General features: G+C 45.1%; 9 non-coding genes and 6 pseudogenes across 9 annotated transcripts; all 15 read left to right on the forward strand.

The window, feature by feature from the left end:
• The first annotated feature begins 142 nt into the window (after positions 1-142).
• Positions 143-333, forward strand: LOC142685247 (U2 spliceosomal RNA). Its single transcript, XR_012854756.1, has one exon. It is a non-coding gene; the product is annotated as a U2 spliceosomal RNA (small nuclear RNA).
• Positions 334-1619: 1286 nt separating this feature from the next.
• LOC142685248 (U2 spliceosomal RNA) lies at positions 1620-1810 on the forward strand. Its single transcript, XR_012854757.1, has one exon. It is a non-coding gene; the product is annotated as a U2 spliceosomal RNA (small nuclear RNA).
• Positions 1811-3096: 1286 nt separating this feature from the next.
• LOC142685212 (U2 spliceosomal RNA) lies at positions 3097-3207 on the forward strand (annotated as a pseudogene).
• Positions 3208-4558: 1351 nt separating this feature from the next.
• LOC142685183 (U2 spliceosomal RNA) lies at positions 4559-4762 on the forward strand (annotated as a pseudogene).
• Positions 4763-6048: 1286 nt separating this feature from the next.
• On the forward strand, positions 6049-6159 carry LOC142685213 (U2 spliceosomal RNA; annotated as a pseudogene).
• Positions 6160-7510: 1351 nt separating this feature from the next.
• Positions 7511-7719, forward strand: LOC142685187 (U2 spliceosomal RNA; annotated as a pseudogene).
• Positions 7720-9021: 1302 nt separating this feature from the next.
• On the forward strand, positions 9022-9212 carry LOC142685249 (U2 spliceosomal RNA). The gene has a single exon (XR_012854758.1). It is a non-coding gene; the product is annotated as a U2 spliceosomal RNA (small nuclear RNA).
• Positions 9213-10494: 1282 nt separating this feature from the next.
• On the forward strand, positions 10495-10685 carry LOC142685252 (U2 spliceosomal RNA). The gene has a single exon (XR_012854760.1). It is a non-coding gene; the product is annotated as a U2 spliceosomal RNA (small nuclear RNA).
• Positions 10686-11959: 1274 nt separating this feature from the next.
• Positions 11960-12150, forward strand: LOC142685253 (U2 spliceosomal RNA). The gene has a single exon (XR_012854761.1). It is a non-coding gene; the product is annotated as a U2 spliceosomal RNA (small nuclear RNA).
• A 6316-nt stretch (positions 12151-18466) lies between these two features.
• On the forward strand, positions 18467-18663 carry LOC142685194 (U2 spliceosomal RNA). Its single transcript, XR_012854728.1, has one exon. It is a non-coding gene; the product is annotated as a U2 spliceosomal RNA (small nuclear RNA).
• A 1282-nt stretch (positions 18664-19945) lies between these two features.
• LOC142685214 (U2 spliceosomal RNA) lies at positions 19946-20056 on the forward strand (annotated as a pseudogene).
• Positions 20057-21423: 1367 nt separating this feature from the next.
• Positions 21424-21634, forward strand: LOC142685188 (U2 spliceosomal RNA; annotated as a pseudogene).
• Positions 21635-22916: 1282 nt separating this feature from the next.
• Positions 22917-23107, forward strand: LOC142685254 (U2 spliceosomal RNA). The gene has a single exon (XR_012854762.1). It is a non-coding gene; the product is annotated as a U2 spliceosomal RNA (small nuclear RNA).
• A 1282-nt stretch (positions 23108-24389) lies between these two features.
• On the forward strand, positions 24390-24580 carry LOC142685255 (U2 spliceosomal RNA). Its single transcript, XR_012854763.1, has one exon. It is a non-coding gene; the product is annotated as a U2 spliceosomal RNA (small nuclear RNA).
• Positions 24581-25862: 1282 nt separating this feature from the next.
• LOC142685256 (U2 spliceosomal RNA) lies at positions 25863-26053 on the forward strand. The gene has a single exon (XR_012854764.1). It is a non-coding gene; the product is annotated as a U2 spliceosomal RNA (small nuclear RNA).
• The last annotated feature ends 917 nt before the right edge of the window (positions 26054-26970 follow it).

Raw genomic sequence — 26970 nt, forward strand, 5'->3', positions numbered from 1 at the left:
CTTTATTCACCTCCCGCTTAGTAGCTGTAAATGTGTGTGAGCCTGCAGGGCCCCATGGAATTGCCTAGGAGTAGGCTGAATCGCTGCAAGGGGTGAACAGCAGTATGGGACAGGCTCGGGCAAGGCAAGGGCCGCTCGGGTTATCGCTTCTCGGCCTTTTGGCTAAGATCAAGTGTAGTATCTGTTCTTATCAGTTTAATATCTGATACGTCCCCTATCTGGGGACCATATATTAAATGGATTTTTAGAACAGGGAGATGGAAATAGAGCTTGCTCTGTCCACTCCACGCATTGACCTGGTATTGCAGTATTTCCAGGACCGGTGCACCCTTCCCTTATGTGTTGACTAAAATCAGATTCCAAAAGTGTTTTTTCTCTTTGCCATTGTTTCTGTCTTTCTGAAGGGATCTCCCCTTTTAATCCCATTATTTCAACACCTGTTGGACAATGCATTTGTACAGTCATGTGTGATAATGAGCTCATTTATTAAATGCAATTAATGAATACATTGCCACCTCTTGTTGTGTGTGTGTGTGTGTGTGTCTTCTGTGTTTCTGTGTTTCCGGCATTTCACATTGGAACAGCTCATTCACCTTCCTTGTCTTCTCTCCGCCCTCCCTCCCTCCCTCCCTCCTAGGTAAGTTAAAGAGCTGCACCTGAGCCAGCCACTGATTGATGCAGCACCACAGTCAAATAGTGGAGTGGAGTGGAGTAGGGGAACAGCAAACAGCCATTAAAGCAGCCAGCCGCCTACCCGCCACAATGGACCTACCTGTGTACACTAGGTGGATGTGATGGAATGTACTGTCGTCCCTACATTTCAAGAAGAAGTAAGAATTGCAGTTGCAACAAACCCTTGCTTGCCTACAAAGAGAGCAGCAATTTGGATTTGTTACTATGTTACCTGGAAGAATAACAAACTGTGCAAGGATGGAGGTTGTAGGAGCAAAGAGAAGTTGTCTGTAAAGTTGGTGGATGCCTATTTTCCATTTTGCAGTCCCTTGTCTCCCTCTTGTGGCCTCCTGGAGGCAAATAAATGTGCAAAAAAAAGACAGCCTGGCGGCCGGCTGTTGCAGTGTTGCCCTCTCAGGCAACACTGAGTGACTGACTGAGCCTCACAGTCTTATATAAAGTTCAGACGGAACTTTGCACGTGTCATAGTGGAGCCCTCAGGATTCCAGAGCCAGCTTTCTGACATCATAATGGGGCCTGCCTCAGAGATAAAAGCCTGGGCCCAGGCAGTGTTGTTCAGTGCTGCTCAGCAGGCAGCACAGGACTGGATTAAAGCTGATACAAGGTGTGAAGGAACAAGGGGTGGCTGTGGGCATGCACTTGCTGCCGCTGCCAGTGTTTATCTGCATGGCAGGAGGGCATTTGGGCGTTGCCAGGAAGGCGTTTTTATGTAGATTCCTCCTCTTTCAGCACTGCATTGTGGTGCAAGCAAAAGAAGCAAATCCTGTCTGGCTTCCTCTCCGGCCTTTATTCACCTCCCGCTTAGTAGCTGTAAATGTGTGTGAGCCTGCAGGGCCCCATGGAATTGCCTAGGAGTAGGCTGAATCGCTGCAAGGGGTGAACAGCAGTATGGGACAGGCTCGGGCAAGGCAAGGGCCGCTCGGGTTATCGCTTCTCGGCCTTTTGGCTAAGATCAAGTGTAGTATCTGTTCTTATCAGTTTAATATCTGATACGTCCCCTATCTGGGGACCATATATTAAATGGATTTTTAGAACAGGGAGATGGAAATAGAGCTTGCTCTGTCCACTCCACGCATTGACCTGGTATTGCAGTATTTCCAGGACCGGTGCACCCTTCCCTTATGTGTTGACTAAAATCAGATTCCAAAAGTGTTTTTTCTCTTTGCCATTGTTTCTGTCTTTCTGAAGGGATCTCCCCTTTTAATCCCATTATTTCAACACCTGTTGGACAATGCATTTGTACAGTCATGTGTGATAATGAGCTCATTTATTAAATGCAATTAATGAATACATTGCCACCTCTTGTTGTGTGTGTGTGTGTGTGTGTCTTCTGTGTTTCTGTGTTTCCGGCATTTCACATTGGAACAGCTCATTCACCTTCCTTGTCTTCTCTCCGCCCTCCCTCCCTCCCTCCCTCCTAGGTAAGTTAAAGAGCTGCACCTGAGCCAGCCACTGATTGATGCAGCACCACAGTCAAATAGTGGAGTGGAGTGGAGTAGGGGAACAGCAAACAGCCATTAAAGCAGCCAGCCGCCTACCCGCCACAATGGACCTACCTGTGTACACTAGGTGGATGTGATGGAATGTACTGTCGTCCCTACATTTCAAGAAGAAGTAAGAATTGCAGTTGCAACAAACCCTTGCTTGCCTACAAAGAGAGCAGCAATTTGGATTTGTTACTATGTTACCTGGAAGAATAACAAACTGTGCAAGGATGGAGGTTGTAGGAGCAAAGAGAAGTTGTCTGTAAAGTTGGTGGATGCCTATTTTCCATTTTGCAGTCCCTTGTCTCCCTCTTGTGGCCTCCTGGAGGCAAATAAATGTGCAAAAAAAAGACAGCCTGGCGGCCGGCTGTTGCAGTGTTGCCCTCTCAGGCAACACTGAGTGACTGACTGAGCCTCACAGTCTTATATAAAGTTCAGACGGAACTTTGCACGTGTCATAGTGGAGCCCTCAGGATTCCAGAGCCAGCTTTCTGACATCATAATGGGGCCTGCCTCAGAGATAAAAGCCTGGGCCCAGGCAGTGTTGTTCAGTGCTGCTCAGCAGGCAGCACAGGACTGGATTAAAGCTGATACAAGGTGTGAAGGAACAAGGGGTGGCTGTGGGCATGCACTTGCTGCCGCTGCCAGTGTTTATCTGCATGGCAGGAGGGCATTTGGGCGTTGCCAGGAAGGCGTTTTTATGTAGATTCCTCCTCTTTCAGCACTGCATTGTGGTGCAAGCAAAAGAAGCAAATCCTGTCTGGCTTCCTCTCCGGCCTTTATTCACCTCCCGCTTAGTAGCTGTAAATGTGTGTGAGCCTGCAGGGCCCCATGGAATTGCCTAGGAGTAGGCTGAATCGCTGCAAGGGGTGAACAGCAGTATGGGACAGGCTCGGGCAAGGCAAGGGCCGCTCGGGTTATCGCTTCTCGGCCTTTTGGCTAAGATCAAGTGTAGTACTTTAGGGTATTGCCTTGTTTCTTGGTCAGGAGGTGCCCTGGTACCCTTTTCCTTGGCCTGGGGGGATCGTTTCTCTTAGGAGAGACTTCACCCCTCTGCTGCTATTGGGGAGGAGGATTAGTCCAGGGCAACGGGGAGCGATCACCTGCCTGGTACTCCGGTACTGAAGGTATTTCTTTGGAGATTGCTGGAATTCTTTTGGAGCAGGATGGAGGAAATTCCCGAACATATGCGAACCAGGAATGCGGTCCGGTTTTTCGTGGAGGAATCTGAGAGGCAAAGGAAGGATTTGGAGTACATCACGAAGGTCCTTTTGTTGGATTTCTTTCAGCTGGAGAGATCGTGCATTTTGGCGGTGATGGACTATCCGAGGAGAGGGTGCTTTGACGTTACCTTCGCTACAGAAGAAATTTATTCAGATTTTTTGGAACGCTTGAAGGAAGGTAAAAGGGACCCAAGACTTGTGGGTGTGAAGGTAACACCACATTTTGTGCCAAACAAGAAGTTGGTGGTCGTAAAGATGTTTTCGCCTTACGTGGAGGAAGAGGACATTAAGTCATTTCTCACTAAGTTTTGTGAGGAGGTGGTGGGAAAGGGGAAAGTGTTTAACCCCTTTGGATTTTGGACTGGGAAATGGAAATTTCTTTGTAAATTTGTGAGAATTGGTGAATCTAGAAACCTATTGTTTCCTCCAGCGCGGTTTAAGATTGGAAGTGCATGTGGAAATTTATTTTTTTTGGGAATGGATATGTTTTGTTTGAATTGTAAAGATTATGGTCATGAGAGAGAAACGTGTGAGAAAGTAATGTGTACAAAATGTCTGCAAGAGGGGCATAAGTATAATGAATGTCAGAAAGGGAAAGTATGTAATATGTGTGGAGAGGAGGGGCACATATTCAAATCATGCCCAAAGAAAAGCAAACGTGAGGTACAAGAGGAAAATAAGAAGATAGTCAAAAGAAAGGAAGCGGAAGTTAGTTTGGAAGAAGGAAAGCTTCAGAAATTGGAAGGAAGTGGGCAAAGTGATGAGAAAAAAAGGAAAAAAGCAGAGAGAAAGAAAAAAAGTGTCATTTCAGAAGAGGAAAGAGCAGAAAGAGACAGGTTACTGGAAGAAGTAGAGCAGTTACGTAGTAAAATTAATTTTGAAAAAATGCGGAGAAGGGTGCGGCTCTGTGTAAGAGAAAATTTACCAGGGTTTCTTGAACGGTATGGTGTGCCAACGTGGTTAGCGTGCATTGTAAACTGTGAATGGGATGGTAATGATTTGCAGGAACATTTAGTGGATATGTTAGGAACTATTGCTGTTAAAAAAGGAATGTTTTTTTGATTTCTTAAAAGGAAAAAAGGAAAGAGGAAAACAAAAGTTAATTATACGTTTTCAGTTTTCATTGTGATGATCTAAGTCTTTTTTATTTTGAATTTTATGATTTTTAAGACGTGATCTGAATGGAAAAAAAAAAAAAAAAAAAAAAAATCTGTTCTTATCAGTTTAATATCTGATACGTCCCCTATCTGGGGACCATATATTAAATGGATTTTTAGAACAGGGAGATGGAAATAGAGCTTGCTCTGTCCACTCCACGCATTGACCTGGTATTGCAGTATTTCCAGGACCGGTGCACCCTTCCCTTATGTGTTGACTAAAATCAGATTCCAAAAGTGTTTTTTCTCTTTGCCATTGTTTCTGTCTTTCTGAAGGGATCTCCCCTTTTAATCCCATTATTTCAACACCTGTTGGACAATGCATTTGTACAGTCATGTGTGATAATGAGCTCATTTATTAAATGCAATTAATGAATACATTGCCACCTCTTGTTGTGTGTGTGTGTGTGTGTGTCTTCTGTGTTTCTGTGTTTCCGGCATTTCACATTGGAACAGCTCATTCACCTTCCTTGTCTTCTCTCCGCCCTCCCTCCCTCCCTCCCTCCTAGGTAAGTTAAAGAGCTGCACCTGAGCCAGCCACTGATTGATGCAGCACCACAGTCAAATAGTGGAGTGGAGTGGAGTAGGGGAACAGCAAACAGCCATTAAAGCAGCCAGCCGCCTACCCGCCACAATGGACCTACCTGTGTACACTAGGTGGATGTGATGGAATGTACTGTCGTCCCTACATTTCAAGAAGAAGTAAGAATTGCAGTTGCAACAAACCCTTGCTTGCCTACAAAGAGAGCAGCAATTTGGATTTGTTACTATGTTACCTGGAAGAATAACAAACTGTGCAAGGATGGAGGTTGTAGGAGCAAAGAGAAGTTGTCTGTAAAGTTGGTGGATGCCTATTTTCCATTTTGCAGTCCCTTGTCTCCCTCTTGTGGCCTCCTGGAGGCAAATAAATGTGCAAAAAAAAGACAGCCTGGCGGCCGGCTGTTGCAGTGTTGCCCTCTCAGGCAACACTGAGTGACTGACTGAGCCTCACAGTCTTATATAAAGTTCAGACGGAACTTTGCACGTGTCATAGTGGAGCCCTCAGGATTCCAGAGCCAGCTTTCTGACATCATAATGGGGCCTGCCTCAGAGATAAAAGCCTGGGCCCAGGCAGTGTTGTTCAGTGCTGCTCAGCAGGCAGCACAGGACTGGATTAAAGCTGATACAAGGTGTGAAGGAACAAGGGGTGGCTGTGGGCATGCACTTGCTGCCGCTGCCAGTGTTTATCTGCATGGCAGGAGGGCATTTGGGCGTTGCCAGGAAGGCGTTTTTATGTAGATTCCTCCTCTTTCAGCACTGCATTGTGGTGCAAGCAAAAGAAGCAAATCCTGTCTGGCTTCCTCTCCGGCCTTTATTCACCTCCCGCTTAGTAGCTGTAAATGTGTGTGAGCCTGCAGGGCCCCATGGAATTGCCTAGGAGTAGGCTGAATCGCTGCAAGGGGTGAACAGCAGTATGGGACAGGCTCGGGCAAGGCAAGGGCCGCTCGGGTTATCGCTTCTCGGCCTTTTGGCTAAGATCAAGTGTAGTACTTTAGGGTATTGCCTTGTTTCTTGGTCAGGAGGTGCCCTGGTACCCTTTTCCTTGGCCTGGGGGGATCGTTTCTCTTAGGAGAGACTTCACCCCTCTGCTGCTATTGGGGAGGAGGATTAGTCCAGGGCAACGGGGAGCGATCACCTGCCTGGTACTCCGGTACTGAAGGTATTTCTTTGGAGATTGCTGGAATTCTTTTGGAGCAGGATGGAGGAAATTCCCGAACATATGCGAACCAGGAATGCGGTCCGGTTTTTCGTGGAGGAATCTGAGAGGCAAAGGAAGGATTTGGAGTTCATCACGAAGGTCCTTTTGTTGGATTTCTTTCAGCTGGAGAGATCGTGCATTTTGGCGGTGATGGACTATCCGAGGAGAGGGTGCTTTGACGTTACCTTCGCTACAGAAGAAATTTATTCTGATTTTTTGGAACGCTTGAAGGAAGGTAAAAGGGACCCAAGACTTGTGGGTGTGAAGGTAACACCACATTTTGTGCCAAACAAGAAGTTGGTGGTCGTAAAGATGTTTTCGCCTTACGTGGAAGAAGAGGACATTAAGTCATTTCTCACTAAGTTTTGTGAGGAGGTGGTGGGAAAGGGGAAAGTGTTTAACCCCTTTGGATTTTGGACTGGGAAATGGAAATTTCTTTGTAAATTTGCAAGAATTGGTGAATCTGGAAACCTATTGTTTCCTCCAGCGCGGTTTAAGATTGGAAGTGCATGTGGAAATTTATTTTTTTTGGGAATGGATATGTTTTGTTTGAATTGTAAAGATTATGGTCATGAGAGAGAAACGTGTGAGAAAGTAATGTGTACAAAATGTCTGCAAGAGGGACATAAGTATAATGAATGTCAGAAAGGGAAAGTATGTAATATGTGTGGAGAGGAGGGGCACATATTCAAATCATGCCCAAAGAAAAGCAAACGTGAGGTACAAGACGAAAATAAGAAGATAGTCAAAAGAAAGGAAGCGGAAGTTAGTTTGGAAGAAGGAAAGCTTCAGAAATTGGAAGGAAGTGGGCAAAGTGATGAGAAAAAAAGGAAAAAAGCAGAGAGAAAGAAAAAAAGTGTCATTTCAGAAGAGGAAAGAGCAGAAAGAGACAGGTTACTGGAAGAAGTAGAGCAGTTACGTAGTAAAATTAATTTTGAAAAAATGCGGAGAAGGGTGCGGCTCTGTGTAAGAGAAAATTTACCAGGGTTTCTTGAACGGTATGGTGTGCCAACGTGGTTAGCGTGCATTGTAAACTGTGAATGGGATGGTAATGATTTGCAGGAACATTTAGTGGATATGTTAGGAACTATTGCTGTTAAAAAAGGAATGTTTTTTTGATTTCTTAAAAGGAAAAAAGGAAAGAGGAAAACAAAAGTTAATTATACGTTTTCAGTTTTCATTGTGATGATCTAAGTCTTTTTTATTTTGAATTTTATGATTTTTAAGACGTGATCTGAATGATAAAAAAAAAAAAAAAAAAAAAAAAAAGATCTGTTCTTATCAGTTTAATATCTGATACGTCCCCTATCTGGGGACCATATATTAAATGGATTTTTAGAACAGGGAGATGGAAATAGAGCTTGCTCTGTCCACTCCACGCATTGACCTGGTATTGCAGTATTTCCAGGACCGGTGCACCCTTCCCTTATGTGTTGACTAAAATCAGATTCCAAAAGTGTTTTTTCTCTTTGCCATTGTTTCTGTCTTTCTGAAGGGATCTCCCCTTTTAATCCCATTATTTCAACACCTGTTGGACAATGCATTTGTACAGTCATGTGTGATAATGAGCTCATTTATTAAATGCAATTAATGAATACATTGCCACCTCTTGTTGTGTGTGTGTGTGTGTGTGTCTTCTGTGTTTCTGTGTTTCCGGCATTTCACATTGGAACAGCTCATTCACCTTCCTTGTCTTCTCTCCGCCCTCCCTCCCTCCCTCCCTCCTAGGTAAGTTAAAGAGCTGCACCTGAGCCAGCCACTGATTGATGCAGCACCACAGTCAAATAGTGGAGTGGAGTGGAGTAGGGGAACAGCAAACAGCCATTAAAGCAGCCAGCCGCCTACCCGCCACAATGGACCTACCTGTGTACACTAGGTGGATGTGATGGAATGTACTGTCGTCCCTACATTTCAAGAAGAAGTAAGAATTGCAGTTAGTAAGAATTGCAGTTGCAACAAACCCTTGCTTGCCTACAAAGAGAGCAGCAATTTGGATTTGTTACTATGTTACCTGGAAGAATAACAAACTGTGCAAGGATGGAGGTTGTAGGAGCAAAGAGAAGTTGTCTGTAAAGTTGGTGGATGCCTATTTTCCATTTTGCAGTCCCTTGTCTCCCTCTTGTGGCCTCCTGGAGGCAAATAAATGTGCAAAAAAAAGACAGCCTGGCGGCCGGCTGTTGCAGTGTTGCCCTCTCAGGCAACACTGAGTGACTGACTGAGCCTCACAGTCTTATATAAAGTTCAGACGGAACTTTGCACGTGTCATAGTGGAGCCCTCAGGATTCCAGAGCCAGCTTTCTGACATCATAATGGGGCCTGCCTCAGAGATAAAAGCCTGGGCCCAGGCAGTGTTGTTCAGTGCTGCTCAGCAGGCAGCACAGGACTGGATTAAAGCTGATACAAGGTGTGAAGGAACAAGGGGTGGCTGTGGGCATGCACTTGCTGCCGCTGCCAGTGTTTATCTGCATGGCAGGAGGGCATTTGGGCGTTGCCAGGAAGGCGTTTTTATGTAGATTCCTCCTCTTTCAGCACTGCATTGTGGTGCAAGCAAAAGAAGCAAATCCTGTCTGGCTTCCTCTCCGGCCTTTATTCACCTCCCGCTTAGTAGCTGTAAATGTGTGTGAGCCTGCAGGGCCCCATGGAATTGCCTAGGAGTAGGCTGAATCGCTGCAAGGGGTGAACAGCAGTATGGGACAGGCTCGGGCAAGGCAAGGGCCGCTCGGGTTATCGCTTCTCGGCCTTTTGGCTAAGATCAAGTGTAGTATCTGTTCTTATCAGTTTAATATCTGATACGTCCCCTATCTGGGGACCATATATTAAATGGATTTTTAGAACAGGGAGATGGAAATAGAGCTTGCTCTGTCCACTCCACGCATTGACCTGGTATTGCAGTATTTCCAGGACCGGTGCACCCTTCCCTTATGTGTTGACTAAAATCAGATTCCAAAAGTGTTTTTTCTCTTTGCCATTGTTTCTGTCTTTCTGAAGGGATCTCCCCTTTTAATCCCATTATTTCAACACCTGTTGGACAATGCATTTGTACAGTCATGTGTGATAATGAGCTCATTTATTAAATGCAATTAATGAATACATTGCCACCTCTTGTTGTGTGTGTGTGTGTGTGTGTCTTCTGTGTTTCTGTGTTTCCGGCATTTCACATTGGAACAGCTCATTCACCTTCCTTGTCTTCTCTCCGCCCTCCCTCCCTCCCTCCTAGGTAAGTTAAAGAGCTGCACCTGAGCCAGCCACTGATTGATGCAGCACCACAGTCAAATAGTGGAGTGGAGTGGAGTAGGGGAACAGCAAACAGCCATTAAAGCAGCCAGCCGCCTACCCGCCACAATGGACCTACCTGTGTACACTAGGTGGATGTGATGGAATGTACTGTCGTCCCTACATTTCAAGAAGAAGTAAGAATTGCAGTTGCAACAAACCCTTGCTTGCCTACAAAGAGAGCAGCAATTTGGATTTGTTACTATGTTACCTGGAAGAATAACAAACTGTGCAAGGATGGAGGTTGTAGGAGCAAAGAGAAGTTGTCTGTAAAGTTGGTGGATGCCTATTTTCCATTTTGCAGTCCCTTGTCTCCCTCTTGTGGCCTCCTGGAGGCAAATAAATGTGCAAAAAAAAGACAGCCTGGCGGCCGGCTGTTGCAGTGTTGCCCTCTCAGGCAACACTGAGTGACTGACTGAGCCTCACAGTCTTATATAAAGTTCAGACGGAACTTTGCACGTGTCATAGTGGAGCCCTCAGGATTCCAGAGCCAGCTTTCTGACATCATAATGGGGCCTGCCTCAGAGATAAAAGCCTGGGCCCAGGCAGTGTTGTTCAGTGCTGCTCAGCAGGCAGCACAGGACTGGATTAAAGCTGATACAAGGTGTGAAGGAACAAGGGGTGGCTGTGGGCATGCACTTGCTGCCGCTGCCAGTGTTTATCTGCATGGCAGGAGGGCATTTGGGCGTTGCCAGGAAGGCGTTTTTATGTAGATTCCTCCTCTTTCAGCACTGCATTGTGGTGCAAGCAAAAGAAGCAAATCCTGTCTGGCTTCCTCTCCGGCCTTTATTCACCTCCCGCTTAGTAGCTGTAAATGTGTGTGAGCCTGCAGGGCCCCATGGAATTGCCTAGGAGTAGGCTGAATCGCTGCAAGGGGTGAACAGCAGTATGGGACAGGCTCGGGCAAGGCAAGGGCCGCTCGGGTTATCGCTTCTCGGCCTTTTGGCTAAGATCAAGTGTAGTATCTGTTCTTATCAGTTTAATATCTGATACGTCCCCTATCTGGGGACCATATATTAAATGGATTTTTAGAACAGGGAGATGGAAATAGAGCTTGCTCTGTCCACTCCACGCATTGACCTGGTATTGCAGTATTTCCAGGACCGGTGCACCCTTCCCTTATGTGTTGACTAAAATCAGATTCCAAAAGTGTTTTTTCTCTTTGCCATTGTTTCTGTCTTTCTGAAGGGATCTCCCCTTTTAATCCCATTATTTCAACACCTGTTGGACAATGCATTTGTACAGTCATGTGTGATAATGAGCTCATTTATTAAATGCAATTAATGAATACATTGCCACCTCTTGTTGTGTGTGTGTGTGTGTGTGTCTTCTGTGTTTCTGGCATTTCACATTGGAACAGCTCATTCACCTTCCTTGTCTTCTCTCCGCCCTCCCTCCCTCCCTCCTAGGTAAGTTAAAGAGCTGCACCTGAGCCAGCCACTGATTGATGCAGCACCACAGTCAAATAGTGGAGTGGAGTGGAGTAGGGGAACAGCAAACAGCCATTAAAGCAGCCAGCCGCCTACCCGCCACAATGGACCTACCTGTGTACACTAGGTGGATGTGATGGAATGTACTGTCGTCCCTACATTTCAAGAAGAAGTAAGAATTGCAGTTGCAACAAACCCTTGCTTGCCTACAAAGAGAGCAGCAATTTGGATTTGTTACTATGTTACCTGGAAGAATAACAAACTGTGCAAGGATGGAGGTTGTAGGAGCAAAGAGAAGTTGTCTGTAAAGTTGGTGGATGCCTATTTTCCATTTTGCAGTCCCTTGTCTCCCTCTTGTGGCCTCCTGGAGGCAAATAAATGTGCAAAAAAAAGACAGCCTGGCGGCCGGCTGTTGCAGTGTTGCCCTCTCAGGCAACACTGAGTGACTGACTGAGCCTCACAGTCTTATATAAAGTTCAGACGGAACTTTGCACGTGTCATAGTGGAGCCCTCAGGATTCCAGAGCCAGCTTTCTGACATCATAATGGGGCCTGCCTCAGAGATAAAAGCCTGGGCCCAGGCAGTGTTGTTCAGTGCTGCTCAGCAGGCAGCACAGGACTGGATTAAAGCTGATACAAGGTGTGAAGGAACAAGGGGTGGCTGTGGGCATGCACTTGCTGCCGCTGCCAGTGTTTATCTGCATGGCAGGAGGGCATTTGGGCGTTGCCAGGAAGGCGTTTTTATGTAGATTCCTCCTCTTTCAGCACTGCATTGTGGTGCAAGCAAAAGAAGCAAATCCTGTCTGGCTTCCTCTCCGGCCTTTATTCACCTCCCGCTTAGTAGCTGTAAATGTGTGTGAGCCTGCAGGGCCCCATGGAATTGCCTAGGAGTAGGCTGAATCGCTGCAAGGGGTGAACAGCAGTATGGGACAGGCTCGGGCAAGGCAAGGGCCGCTCGGGTTATCGCTTCTCGGCCTTTTGGCTAAGATCAAGTGTAGTATCTGTTCTTATCAGTTTAATATCTGATACGTCCCCTATCTGGGGACCATATATTAAATGGATTTTTAGAACAGGGAGATGGAAATAGAGCTTGCTCTGTCCACTCCACGCATTGACCTGGTATTGCAGTATTTCCAGGACCGGTGCACCCTTCCCTTATGTGTTGACTAAAATCAGATTCCAAAAGTGTTTTTTCTCTTTGCCATTGTTTCTGTCTTTCTGAAGGGATCTCCCCTTTTAATCCCATTATTTCAACACCTGTTGGACAATGCATTTGTACAGTCATGTGTGATAATGAGCTCATTTATTAAATGCAATTAATGAATACATTGCCACCTCTTGTTGTGTGTGTGTGTGTGTGTGTCTTCTGTGTTTCTGTGTTTCCGGCATTTCACATTGGAACAGCTCATTCACCTTCCTTGTCTTCTCTCCGCCCTCCCTCCCTCCCTCCTAGGTAAGTTAAAGAGCTGCACCTGAGCCAGCCACTGATTGATGCAGCACCACAGTCAAATAGTGGAGTGGAGTGGAGTAGGGGAACAGCAAACAGCCATTAAAGCAGCCAGCCGCCTACCCGCCACAATGGACCTACCTGTGTACACTAGGTGGATGTGATGGAATGTACTGTCGTCCCTACATTTCAAGAAGAAGTAAGAATTGCAGTTGCAACAAACCCTTGCTTGCCTACAAAGAGAGCAGCAATTTGGATTTGTTACTATGTTACCTGGAAGAATAACAAACTGTGCAAGGATGGAGGTTGTAGGAGCAAAGAGAAGTTGTCTGTAAAGTTGGTGGATGCCTATTTTCCATTTTGCAGTCCCTTGTCTCCCTCTTGTGGCCTCCTGGAGGCAAATAAATGTGCAAAAAAAAGACAGCCTGGCGGCCGGCTGTTGCAGTGTTGCCCTCTCAGGCAACACTGAGTGACTGACTGAGCCTCACAGTCTTATATAAAGTTCAGACGGAACTTTGCACGTGTCATAGTGGAGCCCTCAGGATTCCAGAGCCAGCTTTCTGACATCATAATGGGGCCTGCCTCAGAGATAAAAGCCTGGGCCCAGGCAGTGTTGTTCAGTGCTGCTCAGCAGGCAGCACAGGACTGGATTAAAGCTGATACAAGGTGTGAAGGAACAAGGGGTGGCTGTGGGCATGCACTTGCTGCCGCTGCCAGTGTTTATCTGCATGGCAGGAGGGCATTTGGGCGTTGCCAGGAAGGCGTTTTTATGTAGATTCCTCCTCTTTCAGCACTGCATTGTGGTGCAAGCAAAAGAAGCAAATCCTGTCTGGCTTCCTCTCCGGCCTTTATTCACCTCCCGCTTAGTAGCTGTAAATGTGTGTGAGCCTGCAGGGCCCCATGGAATTGCCTAGGAGTAGGCTGAATCGCTGCAAGGGGTGAACAGCAGTATGGGACAGGCTCGGGCAAGGCAAGGGCCGCTCGGGTTATCGCTTCTCGGCCTTTTGGCTCAGATCAGGTTTATTGCCTGGTCTGGGCCGGGGGTTCGGTCTTTCGTGGAGTCCTCTCCGACGTTTTTGGGAGCGATCATCGTGCCGTTGGGCATTCCTCATCAAGATGGCAGCTGTGCGGAATACAATTCGTTTTGTGGTGAATGAGCAGAGGAGAGAAGAAGTGGATACTGGGCACATCATTGAGAACATCCTTCTGGACCTGGCTGGAGTCACATTGGTAGAGGTATTCTGTATCCAAGCTTTCAGCAATATTGCTACGTATGACGTATCCTTTTTTGAGGCCGCCTACTGTCTAAATGTTTTTCAGTTGCTCAAGGAGAAACATATGCATGAGGCTTTAAAATCTATTGAAGTGCTACCTCTTTTCTCAGCAGTGGAGAAATGTATTACCATCCACATGTATAACCCATTTCTGGATAGAAGGCTGGTCAGGGCCTTTTTAGCTCACTACTGTACCCATGTTAGAGGAGGTGTGGAGCAGAAGAACCTATGGGGAGTTTTCAATGGTGATATCAAGTACTGGGTCAGGCTGAAACCTGACTCCAGCTGTATTGGAGGAGTGATGAATCCTCCTGCTAATTTTTCCATTGGTGGGAACAAGGGATATCTTTACTACCAAGATATGCCATCATTTTGCAGATCATGTTTTTCCTACGGGCATACTAAAGATGCATGTAAAGGCAAGGTTTGCAGAAATTGCAAGGAAACAGGACATGAGGTTAGTGCATGCATTTCCCCATCCAGGTGTGATATTTGTGGTTTGCCTGGTCATACCTGTAGAAAATGCCCAAAGGTGTTTCCCTTCTTAGGGCAAGAGAGAAGGACATGGGGCAGACAGGTGAGAACAACAAGTTCCCTTGCTGCCTCTTCTGATGTAATTTCAGAGCCTGCTGGCAGTGTTTCTGTGGCTGCTTCTCAGGACCCTGGGAAAGCTGGATTAGGAGAGGTTCTAACCTCACATACTGACAGCATGGAGTTGGGTGTGGTCCCTCCTGCAGAGCCAACTGTTGATGAGACACCTGTGGTTATACCTATGGAAGGTGAAGACACAGCGCCACCTAGTGGGTGTGCATACCCTGATAATGGTGCAAGTATGCAAATTTTGTCTTTCTCTAGCCCAGAGTCAAAAACGGAAGACTCAGCTAAAGTGGAGTGGTCAATATCGGAGGAGGACGAGAAGGAGGCCAGGATGCCTAGTGCCACTAGTGCGGAAATTTTCCACAAAGTTGTCTCAAAAAGGGGGAAATCTGGAAAGGCGGTGAAGAGACTGAAGATTGGTTTGTTGGAAGATTCTGCTCATGCAAATCCTTTCTCATTGCTGGACAGTGACTCTAGTTGTAGCCCTAAGTCATCTGAGGTGGCCTCAGAAGTACCCAGCTCTCCTGGGGAAGGTTTCCTCAGTGAAGTCAATGTGGCAAATCTGGAAAGAGCAATGTATTTCCCTGGGACGTGATATGTTCTGGCTATTTCATGGCTTGCTTTTCCACTAACCATACTATGCCCGCATGTCTTTGAGATTAAAGATTGTCTCACAAAATGTACGGGTGTTCTCCTCTGCTCACAAGCGTGCTGCAGTCCTGGACTTTTTGGCCTCTAAGGGCAGTGACATTGTTTGCGTACAAGAATGTGGTTTATCAAAAATGCCTAGGAAAGAAGAATGGAAGTTTGGGGAAGCAATTTGGTCCTTTTCTTCCACAAATAGGAATGATGGAATTGGTATTCTCTTCAAAAATAATGAGTTTGTCATCAAACAGACTCAGATCATTCAGGAAGGAAGATGTGTCTGTGTGTTACTATCCTATAAGGGATGGCAGTTTAGGCTTATCAATATCTATGGCCATGCTGTGAAATCTGATAGGTTGGCACTTTTTGATAGTTTAAAATTTTTTCTACATGGTAAAGTTCCTGTTATTATTGTCGGTGATATTAACTGTATCCTGGAGAAGCAGGCCCGAGCTGGATCCACAGAGTCTAATGTGGACGCTACCGGAAGTTTGTGGAATAAAATTTTGCAGGACTTTGCTTTGCAGGACGCTGTCACCAGGAAACCAGGTCCATTTACGTACCATGCCGATGACGGAAGAACGGATTCTCGTCTGGACTTTTTCTTTTTTTCTATTTCAGCAATGAAATGTGTAGATTATGCGCAGGAGAGAGTGTGGTTTTCAGATCACGAGTGTTTGTTGGGGGTTTTTGTTATAAATAATTTCTTTTATGGTAGAGGGGTATGGAAGATGAATGTTAGTTTTCTGAGTGATGAAAGGGTAAAAACTAGGTTTGGGAAAAAATATGGGTTTTGGGTTAGGAAGAAAAGTTCTTTCTCTAATGTGTGTGAATGGTGGGTATGGGTGAAAAAAAAGATTGGTGGGTTTTTTAGACAGATAGGGTATAGAAGAGCGAGAAGGAAAAGATTGCAATATTCACGCTTTAATATGCGGATGACGTTCCTTCAACAATGTAAAAATTTGGGTATGGATGTAAGACACGATTTGGAAAAAACAAAAAAAGATATTAAGGAGTGGTTCCGAGAGAAAGGGAAAGAAATAATATTTAGGTCTAAGGTGGAGGTTAGAGATAATCACGAGAAGTGCACTAGATTTTTCTTTAAAAAAATGTGTGGTGGGAAAAGTGGTATGAATGTGTTATTGGATAAGGATGATAAAGAGGTGTTTGGTAAGGATGTGATTGATGTGGTGTCTGATTTTTATAAACAACTGTATGATGTGAAGAAGTGTGATCTGGGTGACGATGATGAGTTTTTGGATATTGTGTGTAATTTTGTTCCTGAAAGTGAATGTGAGCTTTTGCTTGGTGAGATTATGGATGGTGAAGTAAAGGATGTGGTGGGAAGTATGGCCAAAAATAAGTCTCCAGGGACCGATGGAATACCAGCTGATTTCTATGGGAAATATTGGGATATAATTGGGAAGGATGTTATTGATGTTATGAGAGTGTTGTTTTCTGGGACGAATATGTGTGATGTGATGAAGAAGGGTATGGTAGTTCTGTTGCATAAAAAAGGAGATAAGAGACGGTTAGAAAATTGGCGACCAATTACTTTGCTGAATACGGATTATAAAATTTTTGCCAAGCTGATTGCGAATCGTATGAGAGATGTGATTGGGTGTGTAATTGATGAGGATCAGGTATGTGCGGTACCGAAAAGGAAATTGCATGAGAACGTGGCGTTGGTGCGGGACATGCTTGAGGATTGTAAGGGTCGGAATAAGAAGGTGATTGTGTGTGCGTTAGATTTTGAGAAAGCGTTTGATCGTGTGGCGCATGTGTTTTTGTTCAAAGTGTTAGAGAGAATGGGTTTTCCGGTTCAGTTTGTGAGTTTGTTGAAGAAATTATACGCGAATGCAAAGAGTTGTGTGCAGGTGAATGGGTTTTTTTCAGAATCATTTAGTATTATGTCTGGTGTGCGACAGGGTTGTCCGTTGTCTCCCATCCTTTTTATTTGTGCGATTGAACCATTGTTGCAAATGATTAGAAATGATAAGGTTGTGAAAGGTTTGGTGGTGCCCGGGTGTGATGGAAAGCGTGTGAAAGCTTTGGGATATATGGATGATATTTGTGTATTGTGTGATTCAGTGTATGATATGTCCAGAGTGAAGTTGATTGTAAATATGTTTTGTATTGCGTCTGCTTTTAAAATAAATTGGGGTAAGAGCAAATTTAAAATTTTTTTCAGTAATGAGCGAGTGTGTGATTCTGATATGGAACAGGTGAATGGTGTGAGAATTTTGGGTATTGTGTTTGATGATGAGCTGAAAGGGAAAGAAAGTTGGGATGAGTTAGGTGGTAGGATTGTGCGAAAGTTGGAAATGTGGAGAATGAGGGATCTTTCTTTTTCGGGGAAGGTTTTAATTGTCAAAAGTATTATTCTACCTATGATTTTATATGTTGCTCTGGTTTTTCCTCCTGCTGTTGCTATGTTAAAAAAAGTGAATAGAGTTTTGTTCCTTTTTCTATGGGGGAGCGGGATTGAGAAGGCAAGGAGAGAAATTCTAATGAAAAGCAGACGTAATGGAGGCCTTGATTTCCCAAATTTGGAGATTTTCATTGGAATTAATTGTGTACGTTTTTTTGTAGAGCTTTTATTTAAGGAATCCAAGGCTTCCAGAATGTCTAAATATCTAGCTGGAACGGTGATTCAGCGTCTAAGTTGGGAAAAACGAAATTTATGTAAACCAATTGCTTTCCAGTGCACGGGGTGGTATTTGTATGTAGAAAAATTTATCAAAAAGTTCCAGCTAGAGGATGTAAGAATGGAGAGATTTTTGAGAGAAAAGAATGTTGTGAGAAGTATGTGTATGAATAATGTGATGTGTTCTGTAAATGGTTTGAATTCGATGGAGTCTAAGTCTGTGTGGAAGAAGATTGTTACGTATGATGTGTCAAATAAGCAGAAAGATTTATTATGGATGTCGGTACATGGAGTGTTGCCTGTAAGGAGTGTTCAGAAAAGAAGAGGTTTGGTTGCATCTGAAAGGTGTCCGAGAGAAGGTTGTGGGGATGATGAGGATGTGAGTCATGTGTTTTGGTCGTGTAAGCATGCAAAGGATGTTTGGAAAAAGTTGAGTGGGTTGTGCGAAGAATTGACTGGTTTGAAGAGTTTGACGTATGAAATTGTCTTGTTTGGTTTGTGTAGTTTGGGTAGTGAAAAGGATAGAGTGTTGTGGATTTTTTTGACTTGTGTGAAAGAGGTATTGTGGAATACGAGGAATTTGAATGTGTATAAAAGAGAAGTATTTGAGATGGAGGATGTGGTTAGTATGGTATTGGCTAAATTGTATTTTTATTATAAATGGGATCTAGAAAGAGGTATGGATGCGGAAGGGATATGGCGAATGTTAAAATGGAGGTATTTAGTTTGAGGAATTTTGTTTGATTTATCTTGTATTTGATGGAAAAATAAAATAATGAACCAGAATGATGAGATTTTTTGAAAAATAGAGAGGTGGTTTGAACAACTACAGTTCTCGGTTTTATTCAAAAAAACCTGAATGGTTTAATAAAAAAAAAAAAAAAAAAAAAAAAAAAAAAAAAATCTGTTCTTATCAGTTTAATATCTGATACGTCCCCTATCTGGGGACCATATATTAAATGGATTTTTAGAACAGGGAGATGGAAATAGAGCTTGCTCTGTCCACTCCACGCATTGACCTGGTATTGCAGTATTTCCAGGACCGGTGCACCCTTCCCTTATGTGTTGACTAAAATCAGATTCCAAAAGTGTTTTTTCTCTTTGCCATTGTTTCTGTCTTTCTGAAGGGATCTCCCCTTTTAATCCCATTATTTCAACACCTGTTGGACAATGCATTTGTACAGTCATGTGTGATAATGAGCTCATTTATTAAATGCAATTAATGAATACATTGCCACCTCTTGTTGTGTGTGTGTGTGTGTGTGTCTTCTGTGTTTCTGTGTTTCCGGCATTTCACATTGGAACAGCTCATTCACCTTCCTTGTCTTCTCTCCGCCCTCCCTCCCTCCCTCCTAGGTAAGTTAAAGAGCTGCACCTGAGCCAGCCACTGATTGATGCAGCACCACAGTCAAATAGTGGAGTGGAGTGGAGTAGGGGAACAGCAAACAGCCATTAAAGCAGCCAGCCGCCTACCCGCCACAATGGACCTACCTGTGTACACTAGGTGGATGTGATGGAATGTACTGTCGTCCCTACATTTCAAGAAGAAGTAAGAATTGCAGTTGCAACAAACCCTTGCTTGCCTACAAAGAGAGCAGCAATTTGGATTTGTTACTATGTTACCTGGAAGAATAACAAACTGTGCAAGGATGGAGGTTGTAGGAGCAAAGAGAAGTTGTCTGTAAAGTTGGTGGATGCCTATTTTCCATTTTGCAGTCCCTTGTCTCCCTCTTGTGGCCTCCTGGAGGCAAATAAATGTGCAAAAAAAAGACAGCCTGGCGGCCGGCTGTTGCAGTGTTGCCCTCTCAGGCAACACTGAGTGACTGACTGAGCCTCACAGTCTTATATAAAGTTCAGACGGAACTTTGCACGTGTCATAGTGGAGCCCTCAGGATTCCAGAGCCAGCTTTCTGACATCATAATGGGGCCTGCCTCAGAGATAAAAGCCTGGGCCCAGGCAGTGTTGTTCAGTGCTGCTCAGCAGGCAGCACAGGACTGGATTAAAGCTGATACAAGGTGTGAAGGAACAAGGGGTGGCTGTGGGCATGCACTTGCTGCCGCTGCCAGTGTTTATCTGCATGGCAGGAGGGCATTTGGGCGTTGCCAGGAAGGCGTTTTTATGTAGATTCCTCCTCTTTCAGCACTGCATTGTGGTGCAAGCAAAAGAAGCAAATCCTGTCTGGCTTCCTCTCCGGCCTTTATTCACCTCCCGCTTAGTAGCTGTAAATGTGTGTGAGCCTGCAGGGCCCCATGGAATTGCCTAGGAGTAGGCTGAATCGCTGCAAGGGGTGAACAGCAGTATGGGACAGGCTCGGGCAAGGCAAGGGCCGCTCGGGTTATCGCTTCTCGGCCTTTTGGCTAAGATCAAGTGTAGTACTTTAGGGTATTGCCTTGTTTCTTGGTCAGGAGGTGCCCTGGTACCCTTTTCCTTGGCCTGGGGGGATCGTTTCTCTTAGGAGAGACTTCACCCCTCTGCTGCTATTGGGGAGGAGGATTAGTCCAGGGCAACGGGGAGCGATCACCTGCCTGGTACTCCGGTACTGAAGGTATTTCTTTGGAGATTGCTGGAATTCTTTTGGAGCAGGATGGAGGAAATTCCCGAACATATGCGAACCAGGAATGCGGTCCGGTTTTTCGTGGAGGAATCTGAGAGGCAAAGGAAGGATTTGGAGTTCATCACGAAGGTCCTTTTGTTGGATTTCTTTCAGCTGGAGAGATCGTGCATTTTGGCGGTGATGGACTATCCGAGGAGAGGGTGCTTTGACGTTACCTTCGCTACAGAAGAAATTTATTCTGATTTTTTGGAACGCTTGAAGGAAGGTAAAAGGGACCCAAGACTTGTGGGTGTGAAGGTAACACCACATTTTGTGCCAAACAAGAAGTTGGTGGTCGTAAAGATGTTTTCGCCTTACGTGGAAGAAGAGGACATTAAGTCATTTCTCACTAAGTTTTGTGAGGAGGTGGTGGGAAAGGGGAAAGTGTTTAACCCCTTTGGATTTTGGACTGGGAAATGGAAATTTCTTTGTAAATTTGCAAGAATTGGTGAATCTGGAAACCTATTGTTTCCTCCAGCGCGGTTTAAGATTGGAAGTGCATGTGGAAATTTATTTTTTTTGGGAATGGATATGTTTTGTTTGAATTGTAAAGATTATGGTCATGAGAGAGAAACGTGTGAGAAAGTAATGTGTACAAAATGTCTGCAAGAGGGACATAAGTATAATGAATGTCAGAAAGGGAAAGTATGTAATATGTGTGGAGAGGAGGGGCACATATTCAAATCATGCCCAAAGAAAAGCAAACGTGAGGTACAAGACGAAAATAAGAAGATAGTCAAAAGAAAGGAAGCGGAAGTTAGTTTGGAAGAAGGAAAGCTTCAGAAATTGGAAGGAAGTGGGCAAAGTGATGAGAAAAAAAGGAAAAAAGCAGAGAGAAAGAAAAAAAGTGTCATTTCAGAAGAGGAAAGAGCAGAAAGAGACAGGTTACTGGAAGAAGTAGAGCAGTTACGTAGTAAAATTAATTTTGAAAAAATGCGGAGAAGGGTGCGGCTCTGTGTAAGAGAAAATTTACCAGGGTTTCTTGAACGGTATGGTGTGCCAACGTGGTTAGCGTGCATTGTAAACTGTGAATGGTGTAAACTGTGAATGGGATGGTAATGATTTGCAGGAACATTTAGTGGATATGTTAGGAACTATTGCTGTTAAAAAAGGAATGTTTTTTTGATTTCTTAAAAGGAAAAAAGGAAAGAGGAAAACAAAAGTTAATTATACGTTTTCAGTTTTCATTGTGATGATCTAAGTCTTTTTTATTTTGAATTTTATGATTTTTAAGACGTGATCTGAATGATAAAAAAAAAAAAAAAAAAAAAAAAAAAAAATCTGTTCTTATCAGTTTAATATCTGATACGTCCCCTATCTGGGGACCATATATTAAATGGATTTTTAGAACAGGGAGATGGAAATAGAGCTTGCTCTGTCCACTCCACGCATTGACCTGGTATTGCAGTATTTCCAGGACCGGTGCACCCTTCCCTTATGTGTTGACTAAAATCAGATTCCAAAAGTGTTTTTTCTCTTTGCCATTGTTTCTGTCTTTCTGAAGGGATCTCCCCTTTTAATCCCATTATTTCAACACCTGTTGGACAATGCATTTGTACAGTCATGTGTGATAATGAGCTCATTTATTAAATGCAATTAATGAATACATTGCCACCTCTTGTTGTGTGTGTGTGTGTGTGTGTCTTCTGTGTTTCTGTGTTTCCGGCATTTCACATTGGAACAGCTCATTCACCTTCCTTGTCTTCTCTCCGCCCTCCCTCCCTCCCTCCTAGGTAAGTTAAAGAGCTGCACCTGAGCCAGCCACTGATTGATGCAGCACCACAGTCAAATAGTGGAGTGGAGTGGAGTAGGGGAACAGCAAACAGCCATTAAAGCAGCCAGCCGCCTACCCGCCACAATGGACCTACCTGTGTACACTAGGTGGATGTGATGGAATGTACTGTCGTCCCTACATTTCAAGAAGAAGTAAGAATTGCAGTTGCAACAAACCCTTGCTTGCCTACAAAGAGAGCAGCAATTTGGATTTGTTACTATGTTACCTGGAAGAATAACAAACTGTGCAAGGATGGAGGTTGTAGGAGCAAAGAGAAGTTGTCTGTAAAGTTGGTGGATGCCTATTTTCCATTTTGCAGTCCCTTGTCTCCCTCTTGTGGCCTCCTGGAGGCAAATAAATGTGCAAAAAAAAGACAGCCTGGCGGCCGGCTGTTGCAGTGTTGCCCTCTCAGGCAACACTGAGTGACTGACTGAGCCTCACAGTCTTATATAAAGTTCAGACGGAACTTTGCACGTGTCATAGTGGAGCCCTCAGGATTCCAGAGCCAGCTTTCTGACATCATAATGGGGCCTGCCTCAGAGATAAAAGCCTGGGCCCAGGCAGTGTTGTTCAGTGCTGCTCAGCAGGCAGCACAGGACTGGATTAAAGCTGATACAAGGTGTGAAGGAACAAGGGGTGGCTGTGGGCATGCACTTGCTGCCGCTGCCAGTGTTTATCTGCATGGCAGGAGGGCATTTGGGCGTTGCCAGGAAGGCGTTTTTATGTAGATTCCTCCTCTTTCAGCACTGCATTGTGGTGCAAGCAAAAGAAGCAAATCCTGTCTGGCTTCCTCTCCGGCCTTTATTCACCTCCCGCTTAGTAGCTGTAAATGTGTGTGAGCCTGCAGGGCCCCATGGAATTGCCTAGGAGTAGGCTGAATCGCTGCAAGGGGTGAACAGCAGTATGGGACAGGCTCGGGCAAGGCAAGGGCCGCTCGGGTTATCGCTTCTCGGCCTTTTGGCTAAGATCAAGTGTAGTATCTGTTCTTATCAGTTTAATATCTGATACGTCCCCTATCTGGGGACCATATATTAAATGGATTTTTAGAACAGGGAGATGGAAATAGAGCTTGCTCTGTCCACTCCACGCATTGACCTGGTATTGCAGTATTTCCAGGACCGGTGCACCCTTCCCTTATGTGTTGACTAAAATCAGATTCCAAAAGTGTTTTTTCTCTTTGCCATTGTTTCTGTCTTTCTGAAGGGATCTCCCCTTTTAATCCCATTATTTCAACACCTGTTGGACAATGCATTTGTACAGTCATGTGTGATAATGAGCTCATTTATTAAATGCAATTAATGAATACATTGCCACCTCTTGTTGTGTGTGTGTGTGTGTGTGTCTTCTGTGTTTCTGTGTTTCCGGCATTTCACATTGGAACAGCTCATTCACCTTCCTTGTCTTCTCTCCGCCCTCCCTCCCTCCCTCCTAGGTAAGTTAAAGAGCTGCACCTGAGCCAGCCACTGATTGATGCAGCACCACAGTCAAATAGTGGAGTGGAGTGGAGTAGGGGAACAGCAAACAGCCATTAAAGCAGCCAGCCGCCTACCCGCCACAATGGACCTACCTGTGTACACTAGGTGGATGTGATGGAATGTACTGTCGTCCCTACATTTCAAGAAGAAGTAAGAATTGCAGTTGCAACAAACCCTTGCTTGCCTACAAAGAGAGCAGCAATTTGGATTTGTTACTATGTTACCTGGAAGAATAACAAACTGTGCAAGGATGGAGGTTGTAGGAGCAAAGAGAAGTTGTCTGTAAAGTTGGTGGATGCCTATTTTCCATTTTGCAGTCCCTTGTCTCCCTCTTGTGGCCTCCTGGAGGCAAATAAATGTGCAAAAAAAAGACAGCCTGGCGGCCGGCTGTTGCAGTGTTGCCCTCTCAGGCAACACTGAGTGACTGACTGAGCCTCACAGTCTTATATAAAGTTCAGACGGAACTTTGCACGTGTCATAGTGGAGCCCTCAGGATTCCAGAGCCAGCTTTCTGACATCATAATGGGGCCTGCCTCAGAGATAAAAGCCTGGGCCCAGGCAGTGTTGTTCAGTGCTGCTCAGCAGGCAGCACAGGACTGGATTAAAGCTGATACAAGGTGTGAAGGAACAAGGGGTGGCTGTGGGCATGCACTTGCTGCCGCTGCCAGTGTTTATCTGCATGGCAGGAGGGCATTTGGGCGTTGCCAGGAAGGCGTTTTTATGTAGATTCCTCCTCTTTCAGCACTGCATTGTGGTGCAAGCAAAAGAAGCAAATCCTGTCTGGCTTCCTCTCCGGCCTTTATTCACCTCCCGCTTAGTAGCTGTAAATGTGTGTGAGCCTGCAGGGCCCCATGGAATTGCCTAGGAGTAGGCTGAATCGCTGCAAGGGGTGAACAGCAGTATGGGACAGGCTCGGGCAAGGCAAGGGCCGCTCGGGTTATCGCTTCTCGGCCTTTTGGCTAAGATCAAGTGTAGTATCTGTTCTTATCAGTTTAATATCTGATACGTCCCCTATCTGGGGACCATATATTAAATGGATTTTTAGAACAGGGAGATGGAAATAGAGCTTGCTCTGTCCACTCCACGCATTGACCTGGTATTGCAGTATTTCCAGGACCGGTGCACCCTTCCCTTATGTGTTGACTAAAATCAGATTCCAAAAGTGTTTTTTCTCTTTGCCATTGTTTCTGTCTTTCTGAAGGGATCTCCCCTTTTAATCCCATTATTTCAACACCTGTTGGACAATGCATTTGTACAGTCATGTGTGATAATGAGCTCATTTATTAAATGCAATTAATGAATACATTGCCACCTCTTGTTGTGTGTGTGTGTGTGTGTGTCTTCTGTGTTTCTGTGTTTCCGGCATTTCACATTGGAACAGCTCATTCACCTTCCTTGTCTTCTCTCCGCCCTCCCTCCCTCCCTCCTAGGTAAGTTAAAGAGCTGCACCTGAGCCAGCCACTGATTGATGCAGCACCACAGTCAAATAGTGGAGTGGAGTGGAGTAGGGGAACAGCAAACAGCCATTAAAGCAGCCAGCCGCCTACCCGCCACAATGGACCTACCTGTGTACACTAGGTGGATGTGATGGAATGTACTGTCGTCCCTACATTTCAAGAAGAAGTAAGAATTGCAGTTGCAACAAACCCTTGCTTGCCTACAAAGAGAGCAGCAATTTGGATTTGTTACTATGTTACCTGGAAGAATAACAAACTGTGCAAGGATGGAGGTTGTAGGAGCAAAGAGAAGTTGTCTGTAAAGTTGGTGGATGCCTATTTTCCATTTTGCAGTCCCTTGTCTCCCTCTTGTGGCCTCCTGGAGGCAAATAAATGTGCAAAAAAAAGACAGCCTGGCGGCCGGCTGTTGCAGTGTTGCCCTCTCAGGCAACACTGAGTGACTGACTGAGCCTCACAGTCTTATATAAAGTTCAGACGGAACTTTGCACGTGTCATAGTGGAGCCCTCAGGATTCCAGAGCCAGCTTTCTGACATCATAATGGGGCCTGCCTCAGAGATAAAAGCCTGGGCCCAGGCAGTGTTGTTCAGTGCTGCTCAGCAGGCAGCACAGGACTGGATTAAAGCTGATACAAGGTGTGAAGGAACAAGGGGTGGCTGTGGGCATGCACTTGCTGCCGCTGCCAGTGTTTATCTGCATGGCAGGAGGGCATTTGGGCGTTGCCAGGAAGGCGTTTTTATGTAGATTCCTCCTCTTTCAGCACTGCATTGTGGTGCAAGCAAAAGAAGCAAATCCTGTCTGGCTTCCTCTCCGGCCTTTATTCACCTCCCGCTTAGTAGCTGTAAATGTGTGTGAGCCTGCAGGGCCCCATGGAATTGCCTAGGAGTAGGCTGAATCGCTGCAAGGGGTGAACAGCAGTATGGGACAGGCTCGGGCAAGGCAAGGGCCGCTCGGGTTATCGCTTCTCGGCCTTTTGGCTAAGATCAAGTGTAGTATCTGTTCTTATCAGTTTAATATCTGATACGTCCCCTATCTGGGGACCATATATTAAATGGATTTTTAGAACAGGGAGATGGAAATAGAGCTTGCTCTGTCCACTCCACGCATTGACCTGGTATTGCAGTATTTCCAGGACCGGTGCACCCTTCCCTTATGTGTTGACTAAAATCAGATTCCAAAAGTGTTTTTTCTCTTTGCCATTGTTTCTGTCTTTCTGAAGGGATCTCCCCTTTTAATCCCATTATTTCAACACCTGTTGGACAATGCATTTGTACAGTCATGTGTGATAATGAGCTCATTTATTAAATGCAATTAATGAATACATTGCCACCTCTTGTTGTGTGTGTGTGTGTGTGTGTCTTCTGTGTTTCTGTGTTTCCGGCATTTCACATTGGAACAGCTCATTCACCTTCCTTGTCTTCTCTCCGCCCTCCCTCCCTCCCTCCTAGGTAAGTTAAAGAGCTGCACCTGAGCCAGCCACTGATTGATGCAGCACCACAGTCAAATAGTGGAGTGGAGTGGAGTAGGGGAACAGCAAACAGCCATTAAAGCAGCCAGCCGCCTACCCGCCACAATGGACCTACCTGTGTACACTAGGTGGATGTGATGGAATGTACTGTCGTCCCTACATTTCAAGAAGAAGTAAGAATTGCAGTTGCAACAAACCCTTGCTTGCCTACAAAGAGAGCAGCAATTTGGATTTGTTACTATGTTACCTGGAAGAATAACAAACTGTGCAAGGATGGAGGTTGTAGGAGCAAAGAGAAGTTGTCTGTAAAGTTGGTGGATGCCTATTTTCCATTTTGCAGTCCCTTGTCTCCCTCTTGTGGCCTCCTGGAGGCAAATAAATGTGCAAAAAAAAGACAGCCTGGCGGCCGGCTGTTGCAGTGTTGCCCTCTCAGGCAACACTGAGTGACTGACTGAGCCTCACAGTCTTATATAAAGTTCAGACGGAACTTTGCACGTGTCATAGTGGAGCCCTCAGGATTCCAGAGCCAGCTTTCTGACATCATAATGGGGCCTGCCTCAGAGATAAAAGCCTGGGCCCAGGCAGTGTTGTTCAGTG

Source organism: Rhinoderma darwinii (assembly GCF_050947455.1).
Source record: "Rhinoderma darwinii isolate aRhiDar2 chromosome 5 unlocalized genomic scaffold, aRhiDar2.hap1 SUPER_5_unloc_12, whole genome shotgun sequence".
In the NCBI taxonomy this organism is placed as follows: Eukaryota; Metazoa; Chordata; class Amphibia; order Anura; family Rhinodermatidae; genus Rhinoderma; species Rhinoderma darwinii.